A 12358-nucleotide genomic window follows, 5' to 3' on the forward strand; every position below is an offset into this window, starting at 1 on the left:
TCTTGGGAAAAAATATGACCTTTATTGTTTCATTTTCCTTTTATCTTTATAAATATTCAAGGAAATGGCCGAAGTGGAGTACTTTTTCAGTAAGGCACTGCTGGCTTTTAAGTCCTGGTGCTTTAGCTAGTGCTATTCCCTTTGCCCAAGATGTCATCATTTCTGTCTCCGTTTTCTGCTCCTTAAATTCATTGTGTGTGTTAAATCCCCTCTAAATCTCACAGTGCTCATCTTCTATAATGCCTGCGATAAATGTTTGGAAATATTTGTTAAATTGAATACACAATGTGATAATGATATAAGGTGCACCTTGTGATGAGGAGTGAACTTAGAGATCCAAAAGAAATGAGAGATTATCCTCTGGACTTAAAGGAGAAAGGTTCACAGGGAAAAGTAGAAATAATTTTCAACAGAATGGAAAAATAATGAAAATTGGGTGCCTGGGTGGCTCAGTTGTTAAGCATCTGACTTTGGCTCAGGTTATGATCTCACAGCTCATGAGGTCAAGTCCCAGATTGGGTGAGCTCAGGCCCTGCTTTGGGTAAACATGAGCCCCCCTTGGGGCGAGCCCCACTTCTCTCTCTCTCCACCTCTTTCTGCTCCCCCCCTCTCTGTCTCTGCGCCCCCCCCCCCGGGATTCTCTCTCTCTCTCTCTCTCTCTGCCCCTTGCCCACTTGCACCCTCTGTCTCTGTCTCTCAAAAGAAAAAAAATAATGAAAATAAAGTTCTGAAGATCCTTCTTGTGACTCTGGAGTGGGATCTGGCTGTGGTGCTAGGGTTTATGAGAAGACACTAAAACAATCAAGGTGCAACTGGCATTTGCCATGAGTTTCTTGTTTCTGAGATGAGGATGGGTCTTGAGCATATACAAGCATTAAGAAGGTAGGCCATACCTTCAGACATTAAGAAGTTTGACTGAACTGGTATAACTGTCCTCATCTTCAGATATTTCAAATGAGTGACTTGTTTACATGGCCAGACGTCTGCTGTTATAGAAAGAGGGCAAAGCAGATCATCTTTCTCTGTTAGCCACTGATCACATGTTAAATGCTGTTTTGTGGGTGAACTTTATCAATACATTTCTGTGCTATCCAAATATAAGTGATGCAAAGAAAAGATACAGGCTTTACTTAGCTGATGTACATTGGGAGCATCTAAAGACCAGGTTAACTTCCTGGGTTGAAACAAGATTGGTGTCTTATTGGGAGAGGAGAGGAGAGAGACACATGTCTCCTTATGGTTTGGCTTGGGTTAACAGTTTTTGTATTTAAATTCTGCAAAACTTGAAGTTGAAGGTTGAACTCATTTTTGTGCCAACTTCTCAGGATTGTTAGTGTAATCTTATCTTGATAATTGTCAGAATAGTGCTTTCTGAGGACTGTTTCTGCAAGGTTTATGTTTGGTCAGTAGTCAGGGTTCATGAGGTGAGGAAATAGACAAGAATCAAAGACCTGGAGGAAACTGGCGACCCTCTCGATTGTCTGCTTTACTCCAGCTACAGTGCAAGTAGGGCTTTCAAGTTGTGTATGTGAAGGAAAGTCTCCACTGCTTGATCATAATACATAGGCCCTGTTAAACAAAATAAATAAATAAGTAAATAAAATGAGATCATTCACAACATAATAAGATGGAAAATTCTTTTAGTCAATGGAATTCTCCTAAATGCGATTATTAGCATTTTTAGGAAAAAAAACAAAAAAACAAACAAAAAAAAAGCAAAACTTGGTTGACCTATGGATGTTGAGTGTGGGACCAGAAGTACTTGCTCAATAAAAAAAAAATGTAATTTCTAATTCCACTTCTTAGATAAGGGTTTCTCCAACATTATTTTTATTTTTATTTATAGTATATTATTACCAGTCTTTGATAAGAGTAATTACTTGTTGAATGCTATTCTGTTTCTGTATTTCACCTAATTTGTCAGAATGTGGTTATACTGCTTCCTTCCTCACCTGATTCAATCCTTTTTTTGACTCTGATCATCATTTTGCCTCATCTTTATCAGCAGTTTTCTCCCTCTCCTTCACTTGGTTCCCTCTAGGCTATGAGCTCCTTGAGAGCAGGGCTATACCTTCTGATTTACCCGAGTCTTCTCAGCATCTGGCCAGAGCAACTGCACTGCAGAACTAATCTGTTGGTCAGTGAACATTCTGTGGCCATGAACAGGAGCCTAATACTTGGAACATAACATGTATATAATAAAAGCTGTTCAAAAAACATGTTGAATGGATGGATGAGTAAATGTTTTCTATTCCTAGCCATTCTTCAAAGACCGGTCTTAGTGCCTATAATTTCCCAATCTATCTATGGACCTGACATAACATTTTATTCTTTTTTGACATCTGCTCTATGTTATTTATTTGTGTATTTGTGTGTAAGACTATGTTTGTATTTTTCTTTTCCCTATCCCACCACTAATCCCCCATCCCTATCCTACATTATAATTTCTTTTCATGAGAACTATGTCTTAGTCATTTATTTTTTATTCACCAGAAAATCACATATTAACACTAATAATTTTAATCAGATTATAACCAGAAGCATTGATTTTTAATAGCAGATGTTTCTTTAATTGTTTAAAGTTGATTAATTTTGTATTTTCAACAAGGGTGAAATATCCTTGATTGTAGGTACAATATCCTATCCTTTCTATGGCCTCAAGACTTTGTACCATCTTGGGCATATAATGGTACATTCAGAAATACTTTCTGAATCATTAACTTTGATTTCCCACGTGTATAAATTATTTTTGAGTAGTGGTTTGAATACTGAAGGTTTTAACTTATTTGGCATCTGGATTTGTCTGACAGATGATTTTAAGAGTCTTATAATTATAAAATATCATTTTTTGAGACAGATGTACATATAGTGCCCCTTTTGAAATTGAATAAAAAGAGTCTAACGTCTGTGGTGAAGGCATTCATCATGCCAGGTCTCCCAGAAACTATTTTTGATACTTTCTTTGCTTCCACTAGAAATAGTCTTCCAATCCATTTTTCTAGAGCAACAGACTCAGCAATTCATTGCCTCCTTTCTGTTTTCTCACAGGTTGTATCTTAGTTTGGGCCGTGGTAGTAAGATATCATAGTGGCTTAAACAAAAGATACTTATTTCTAATAGCTCTGGAGGCTGGAAATCTGTGACTGGGGTGCTAGCATGATCAGATTCTGATGAGAGCTCTCTTTTTGGTTTACAGATGGCTGTCTTCTTGTTGTATCTTCACATGGTGAAGATAGACCATTTTTCTCATATCTCCACTTAAAGGGCATTATTCTAATTCAGGAGGGCTGTATCCTCATGACTTAATTATCTCCCAAAGACCCCACCTCCAAATGCCATCACACTGGGAATTAGGGCTTCAACATATGAATTTTGAGGAGGACACATTCAATGCATAGCAGATTGCATTGTTTCCTGTTAGTTTTCCTTGGAATAAAATGGGTCACTAGCCCTGTTTCCTCACCACCATTCACCTAATTGCTAAATCAATAACAAATATTTTGAGTTTTTATTATTGTAGTTTCTCACATTTCTTACCAAATTTTTCTATGAGATGAGGTACAAGATAAATTTTTATAACAAATGAACCAAAACTATAGTTATTTTAAATAAGATTGAAAGTAATTTTCTCATATTCTATCCGAAGAGAGAGGTCAAAGCTGGAATAGGTCTACTACAGAAAATCATTCATGGGTATAGTTTTCTCATAGGATAATGACATAGTTAGATGTTCAGTCATCACCTAGGATATTGTTCTACTCTACATGGATTGGAGGCAAGAGAAAAGAGGAAGTTCAGAACAAATGACTTTATCTTCAAGGCAGTTACTCTGAAGTTATACATATTATTTGTGCTTGCATCCTCTTTGACCCAGACATAACACTGTGACCTCACATACCTGCTGTGAAGGATGGGAAATCAAGTCTGTAGCTGGGTGTCCCGACTCCACATAAGCTGTAAATAACAGCATTCTATTGCTTAAGAAAAAAGAGAGAGATGAAGAATGGTTTCTTGAGGACAGTTAGCAGTGTAAAATACTAATTTATAAAGAAAGTTTCACAGTATTCATTGCTAGGGATTGGTTTTATCCTTCTGTGTTTCAGAATTGAAGCATTAGTAACAAATATCTCTTGCTTACTAAAAGTAGGACATAGGAAATTTTCCTATTCTCTTGGAATTTCATCAAAAGCACAATTCAGTGGAGAATTGTTAAAATTTGGAGGAAATGGCTCCATCAAAGCAATAAACAAACGCATTTTTCCCTACTAATTCTTAAAAGCATTCAATTTTGTTAGGAATAAAATATTTGTTAACTGATTTTGACTTTTTTTCTTAAGCAATTTATTTGGGTCACTGCACTACTACTCTTTAATATATTCTCTACAAAATTCTCAATTGACTGCAAAAATGATTATCAGTAGGCTCCCCTGCTGTTCAACTCAGTCATTCATGACTTTACCAGATGGTTTTGCTTTTTGGGCCAATGATTTTTTTTTTTTTATCATATTGTTTCCACTCCTCTGGATATACAGTCAAGATCTAAAATATGACACTCATTTTTAATTTCATGACTAAAATGTAAAATATGATGCAGATACATCTTTTATTTTCTGCATATTTAAAGATAGTAACCAGAATGTTGGCTATTAGTTGTATGCAAAGTAATTTTAAAGTACACCTATTTTCCTCAATTATTTTCTTCACATACTCCCTTGTTTATTCTTGTTCTATAATAATTCAAGTGCCATTAGTTTTTACCACCTTTTACAATCTTTCCTTTGGTTATTCTATTGCTTTTATGGATTTGCTTTATTTAAACAAGTTTATTTAATGTGTTGGTCAAAGTCCTGCTGAGGAAAGCTAATCAGTTATTACCCCTCAATTATTTCTAGTCTATATAAATAGTGCATAGTTTGAGATACAGTTAAACAAAGAAAAACAGAGGAAGATTAAACTACGTGAAGATTTCTCCCATGTTTTAATCCATTTATGTCAATCTATCTGACAGACAAAACATTATGAGGGGCGCCTGGGTGGCTCAGTTGGTTAAGTGTCCGACTTCGGGTCCGGTCATGATCTCACACTCCGTGAGTTCGAGCCCTGCGTCGGGCTCTGTGCTGACAGCTCAGAGCCTGGAGCCTGTTTCGGATTCTGTGTCTCCCTCTCTCTCTGACCCTCCGCCGTGCATGCTCTGTCTCTCTCTATGTCTCAAAAATAAATAAACGTTAAAAAAAATTATGAACTTTAACTGTTTAATTGGTCATACAACATTTTCAGAGGTTGCTATGACCTTAGCATATATAATCTTAGTAAAGATTTATATGTATATTTATAATTTACTTCATAAATTATTAATTTATTTTACTGACAAAACTTTCAAAGATCTTACACTATGCTACCTTATAACAGCAATTAACCCGAAGTCATATGCTCACTACTGACCTCTAAAATATGAGGTTTGGTTATGTATCTAATTCTGATATAGAGAACAAGTTTAAAAACTTGGTAAAAACAGATTTTAAAATATTTGTTTTTTCATCAAAATATAGAAATATTTTGGAATTCAGTGGAAATGCTAATTACTTAAGTCAACTTTGTCGTGTTATAGATAAAGGATCTGGATTCAAATTGCTTAGCTACCTTCTGTAGAGTCACACCCTCAGCTGGGGTTGGGAGAGGCATGGGTGTCTGGACAAATTCACAATCTCTGCTCATATAGTGCTTTTTCCTTTGCCATGTTTTAGTTTCAGAATGGGAACTTTAATTGCCCACTCTGAATAGTTGTCAGTAATCCATACTATTTAATGATTAAATTAAATACATGCATTATGCATCATTCTTAAGAAACTTATAAAATATTTGCTTCATTAATCACAAAATTCCAAGAAAACTTGTTTTGAATGCCAGTGAGTTTAAAATGATTACCTTGATTTTATGACCCCCTCCAAAAAAAATTATTTAAATAGAATTATTTGAAGAAAACAAGTTTACATGCTATTTTTTAAAAAAGTCAGTGCTTTGCTTGTTGCTTTACTTACTGGCTTTATGCCTCCATTTGTCTTTTCAAGAAAGAGAGTTAGCTACTGTTTACTACACATATTCTATAATATATTCTAATAATATGTTTTATTTGATGGCAAGAATATTGCATATCTTGTGTTATCACATATCTAGCACCTAACAAGGGGCCTAACACAAAATAGATAATAAATATTTGTGAATAGATAAATGAATATGCATATACACATATACATATATTTTTGAACATGTGGCTTTATACATATGCATATGTACGTATATACATATACACACCTATACATACATATATATATATATATATATATATATATATATATATTTTGTTTTCAGTACGACCTATCAAGTTTAAATTAGTCTGTTTAAAAATATTACCTTCTGTTAAAAAGAAATGTTCTAAGTTATTTTTGTGCAGTTTTGAAGTAGGAAGGGTTAGTTGGGAATGTGGGAAGGGAAGGAGAGAATAGGGCATTGTATGGAGAAGGAAAACAGTATAAACTGAGCATGTGACTACTGATAATTTGTTGTTGCTGAATCATAAAATGCATGACAACAAGTAGTAAGAGAGAAGTCTGGAGACTGGGTAGGAGGCAACTTATAAGCACGCTACCATAGAGTATATATAGTTTTAAAGGATATTCTCCATTGATAGTATCAGTAAACAAATATATATTGTGCTGGTCTCTGCTTGTGGTGTTCTGGGCAACATGGCCAGCATAATTCTTGCATAAAACTCATTCTTCTATTTCTGGTTTGCTTTAGGAAATGTTTTATATATGCAAATTAGTTCTGTGATTCAAAGTTACGGTTTTTGTTTCTTTTGAGTTCCTATAACTATTTCTGGCAAAAATTTGAGGCAAATTCAGTCATTTCACAAAAATTATGGATTGATTCAGATAAGGCTTACTTTTCGCTTGTGTATGCCTTCCTGCTCTCTAGTGCAGTAGAAAGGCTGGAAAGCTTGCACAATGACTACTAGATGTGCTCTCTCTGGAGGACTTCTGGACCAAAAACAGGCCAATGCCCCTGTTAATGGCTGAGTTGTGTCCCACTCAGCATTTATATGTTTAGGTTCTAACCCTCAGTGCCTCAGAATGTGACTGTTTTTGGAGATGAGGGCTTAAAATAGTTAAATTTAAAGAAAGTCATTGGTGTGGACTCTAATCCAGTATGACTAGTGTTTTTTACTAGAAGAAGAGAATAGATAACAGGCACACAGAGGGAAAATCATGTGAAGACTTAGGGAGAAGACTGCCATCTACACACAAAGGAGAAAAGCCTTAGAAGAAACAAACCTCCTGGAGTTTTAGCCTCCAGAACTGTGAAAAAATAAATTTCAGCTGTTGAAGCCATCCACCCTGTGGCACTTTTCTTATGGCAATCTTAACAAACTTATACAGCCTTAAAGGACAATGACATGACATTTAATATCTGGAATCCCAGTATTGTCTCAGAGTTCTGGGTTCTAAGAATTCTAACACCCCTCATTCTTTTTTTTTTCCTTTTTTCTTTTTAATTCTTTTCTTTTAATCTACAACAGCTGCAAAATGTCACTGAAGGGGCATCTAGGTGGCCCAGTTGGTTGAGTCACTGATTCTTGATTATGGCTCAGGTCATGGTCTCACAGTTTGTGGGATTGAGCCCTGTGTCCCCGTGTAGGTCTCTGCCCTGGTAGTGTGTAGCCTACCTAGGATTTTCTCTCTCCCCCTCTCTCTGCCTTCCCCTGCTTGCTCTCTCTCTCTCAAAACAAACAAACATTTAAAAAAATGTCTCTCAAATGTTAGTATACAACCACCTCACTATAGAACTATAATAACTGTGGATACTTTAAAAATTATTAATATCAGAATCAGAAAGTGTTATGACATAGCTCAGAGTTTCTCAAAATCAACATGGTGTGTGGGTCTGGAGAGTTTTTTGTTGTGGAATGCTCTCCTGTGAATCATAAGATGTTTATTAGCAGCATCTCTGGCCTTTACCCTCTAGATGTCAATGGTACTCCTCCAGTTGTAGCAATCAAAAATGTTTTCAAAATTGCCCAATAATCACCTTGTAGGCAAAATCACCATTGGATGAGAACCATTGCTTTAGTTTGAATATCTTGATAGTGTTTTTAATGCATATTTATTATTTGAGTTAGATTATTGGAAGGTCACCCGAAGTATGCATCTGTGTGAAAGAATCACTTTTCCTGTATATATGTAAAGTAGTTTTGCTGACACTAAGGATTCACTTTCTTTTTCTGACACTTTATTATTTGTTGAAAAATAGTCTAATTACAGTCTTCTTCTCTCAGAGTCGTAGTTGTAATTATTAGTCACATTGACCTTTTCTGTTGAATAAAAAGAAACAAATGTTACATCATAAACCATAAAAGCACTGGTATTAAATGCTAGTTGCAAAGAAGTGTATTCATTATGTACTCCCAAATTAGAATGAAAGATCTTTACAAGGTCTTTATTGGAATATGTTTGAGATTCTCCCCCTGGAATATTTCTTCATTTTGAATGGCATAGACAGCAGGCTTTCATGACCACAGAAACCTCTTTATGAAAAAATTAAATCAAACTTTATTTATTGCTTAAGGAAAAGACTTCTATGGAGTTAGAATGCAATCTCAGATCCTTTCTGACTATTAAAATCTGTAAAAGTCAAATTATTCAAGTCATTTTTGTGGAATATAGTTGACAATGCAGACAATTTTCTGCAAACACTCATCAAGGTTGAGTTCTATTAGAAAGCTTATGAACTGAAGGGGCAGAAAGTCAGCCAGAATCTCCATAGTTTGATATTTGAATATTTTTGATATGTCATATCCAGCTGCAGTGTTTCCTTAATGAAGGAGCTCAGATGTAAGCTGTAGTCCTTTGCTGGCTTTACAGCCAATAGGGTCTGTGTAGTAAAACAGCTATTACCTTATTTTAAAATCAATTTTAAAGAAACTCCTCTAGAATTCTAGGGACTGTCTCTGACTGAATATGAGTGAGGTTTACTTACATTGGCTGTTGTATAGTTACAATGTATTTTTCCTTATTTAATGATTTTTATTGTTAAATATATACATTTTCATTTTCAATATGGGCTTTGAAGATCTCAGTTCAAAATATTGATTAACAGAAAAATAAATTCTTATTTAAGAAACAAAGGCTAATTAAGAAATTTGGAGGGGAATTTGAATTACTGTCAGAATATAACAAGGTTAAAAACTTTGAGTTTAAAGATTTCAAGCCTTGGGAAGAGTATGTTAATGAGCTAACTCTTAGCTCATAAGAACATATTATATCAATGATCAGTATTCCAGTGTTGACCTAGTTTGAAGGGACATAGAGCACACAGTCCCTAACAAAATCTTTCTTTATTGCAGATAAAACTAATCCAGACTGTTGTTCCCCAATGTTTTTAAGAATAGGACGTCCTTTTAAAAATAATAAAATAAATTCAGGGCACGTGGGTGAGTCAGTTGGTTAAGCGTCCAACTCTGGATTTCAGCCCAGGTCATGATCTCCTGGGTTCACGGGATCAGCCCCATGTTGGGCTCTGTGCTGACAGTGCAGAGCCTGCTTGAGATTCCCTGTTTCCCACTCTCTCTGCCTCTCTCCTGTTCATTCTCTCTCTCTCTCTCTCTCTCTCAAAAATAAACAAATGAACTTAAAAAATAAAATAAATTCACTGTTCTATTCCATTTATCCATACATTTAACAATGCATATTTATTAACTGTAATGAACTAGATAGTTTTGTAGGCTTGGTAATATAGTAGTGAATAAAAAAAGCCCCTGTCCTCATGGAGTTTACATGCCACTGGAAGAAAAAGTTAATGAACAACAACAAAAGGAATTACAAAAATATATTATTCAATCTGGCTATAGGTGCTATGTAAAAAAGTAAAGCAAGATAAGGGAGATAGCAAGTGCCTAGTTGTATGCTGATTAGGGAAGACATCTGTCTTAGGTACCTGTAGAACTTTTTTCAAAAGGTTTATTTGAGGGACAGGGTGGTGTTCTCAGAAGGGATAGGCTGGGCAAAAAGCTCAGCAAGAATGTGGTCTCAGCTGGAAACTTTCAGGTAAACCACAGGAAGCTCTGGAGTGTAAATTGCACTGCAGAAGTCGTCCCACTGTGAGGTAGGATTTGGCCTTTTGTAGCTTGTGTCAGTCGACCTATGGCAGAAGTGGTAAGGCGTGGCCTGCAGAAGAGGCACCTCTATTTGGTTGAGGTCAATTATCTGTATAAAGGAAGGGTAGCTGTGAGTTCTCATCCAGTCAACATTAGTAGCAGCTGAGGATGGATGTACCAGCCTGTAAAAGGGATCTGAGTGGCACTCCAGTGTCCACTCACATATCTGGGAAGATGATGAGAAGAACATAAGGAAGAAAGTTAGCTAAATCATTCCAGGGAGAGAGAACAGTGACCGCAGAGAACCTAGGGTAGAATTATGCCAAAGACCCTGAGATTGTAACTTACTTGGCTTGAGGAATAGCACTATATCTACTATAATTGGGATCATGAGAACAAGGAAGGATGGAAGGTGATGAGGAATGCAGGCGTGAGAGCAGATCATGCAGGATCTTGTAGGCCATTGAGTGAGATGAGAAGCCATTAGATTTTCTGAACAGAATGAATGATCTAGATTTAGTTTTACAATACTCACTTTAGCTGCCACGGGAACACTAGAGTGTAGAAAGCAAGGATGTAAACTGCAGAATCAATATTTGCCCTTTTAAACATCCTTTGATTGAACAACCACATGCTATAAAATAGCTATTGTGAATTTATTAATGCTTTTATGTGATTTTGCATCTGATAATTATAATTACATTCTTATAGATTTGTAAGTACTACATATAAGTTGGGGGTGATATTCAAAATACTTAGTAAGCAATACTACAGAGGTTCGAACCAATCAGTGTGGCCTGTGGAAAAGACACCTCTATTTGGTTGAGGTCAATTATCTGTATAAAGAAAGGGTATACAGGTACCCTTGGTATACAAATACTTTGTAGTGGTATACAAATAATTTGTTGACCCCTTACAATATAACCCCTTGCCTTCTCAAATACTCAAGGCTCCAAAACAATGTGGTAAATTTTTGTCTGTTCTGAGAAGAAGCAAGGAACTCACTTGAGTCAGGTGGGGTGGTATTCAATGATGGGAACTAGCTCTTGTTGAAAATGCCAGATATAAATGTATAGGAATGTCTCAAGTTAGAAAACAAAGGATTTTGTAATCTAGTCATAGGTTTCCACAAGTTAAAACCTGGGAGTTGAGCTGAATAGCATTTTCCTTCTAGATACTTTTTCTGAACACTCTACTTCCCCTGTATACCCACATCACTTTATATGTTACTACTTGTTTCTTCTGTCTATTCTGTAGATTTTGTTCTAAGAGCAGGGACCAGATCTCTTCTGTTTATTGTTGTGTGGTCAGAATCCAGCAAGTGCTTGGCGCCACACTGACACATAATCTGGATACCTGAGGACTGTGACAGTGGAATACTAAATTAGATGATGGGATTGACTATACATGTGAATTCGGTTTGAGGACAAAGAGATAGTCTATGGGTCAACTCAGGAAAAGACTTTACTTCTTTAAAATAGCAATAGCTTGAAAAAAAAAAAAGCAATAGCTTGGCCTAGGATTAGTGACTCAAACCAAGTCACCTAGTTAGAAGTACAACTAATTCCAAGAGTAAGGTGAGTAGTGTCTTGCTGCTAGATGTTTATATGACAGAGAAGTATATTTCCATCTTATTTAAATCACTATATTTTTGGATTTTGTTGTTATAGCAGCTTAGACCGTATCCTAACAAATGTGTCAACTCCAAATGGATGCCTTCTAAAACTATGTCTTCACCTATGCCATCTCCCATGAACCTCAAATATATACCCAATTGCCTACTCAACATTGTTACTGCGATATCTATTAATCAGAACTATTGATTAACTCTGCTCTTTGGGTCTACGTTTCCTTTATTTTCCTATTTCAATAAACAATACCACCCTTTACTCAAGTGCCCATGAAAGAAAACATGTTACTTTTTATTTACCTGACCTGATCGACCTCCAATTCATCAGCACATCATATAAGATCAGCCTTTATATACTAAGCCTGGCCTTTCTTGCCAGTTCTACCTCTAAATGCCAACCCACGTCAGCCTCATATTTTGCCCAGATCTTCATCTATCTGGTCTTCTTTTTTCCACTCCTGTTGTCCTATAATCTACTCTTTGTGAACTAGTCAGTGTAACCTTTTAAAAATATAGTTCCCTTTGAATCACATCTCCTTGAATATCTCTCCAAAGACTTCTCTCATCTTACTTAGAAC

The 12358-nt window shown here is 35.9% G+C and overlaps 1 long non-coding RNA gene across 1 annotated transcript; it reads right to left on the minus strand.

The window, feature by feature from the left end:
* Positions 1-1143: 1143 nt before the first annotated feature.
* On the minus strand, positions 1144-7514 carry LOC131483956 (uncharacterized). The gene is made up of 3 exons (XR_009247958.1): positions 7332-7514; positions 3899-3977; positions 1144-1569 (listed from the first exon to the last, which is right to left on the minus strand). It is a non-coding gene; the product is annotated as an uncharacterized LOC131483956 (long non-coding RNA).
* Positions 7515-12358: the final 4844 nt, after the last annotated feature.

Source organism: Neofelis nebulosa, chromosome 8 (genome assembly GCF_028018385.1).
Source record: "Neofelis nebulosa isolate mNeoNeb1 chromosome 8, mNeoNeb1.pri, whole genome shotgun sequence".
Lineage (NCBI taxonomy): Eukaryota > Metazoa > Chordata > Mammalia > Carnivora > Felidae > Neofelis > Neofelis nebulosa.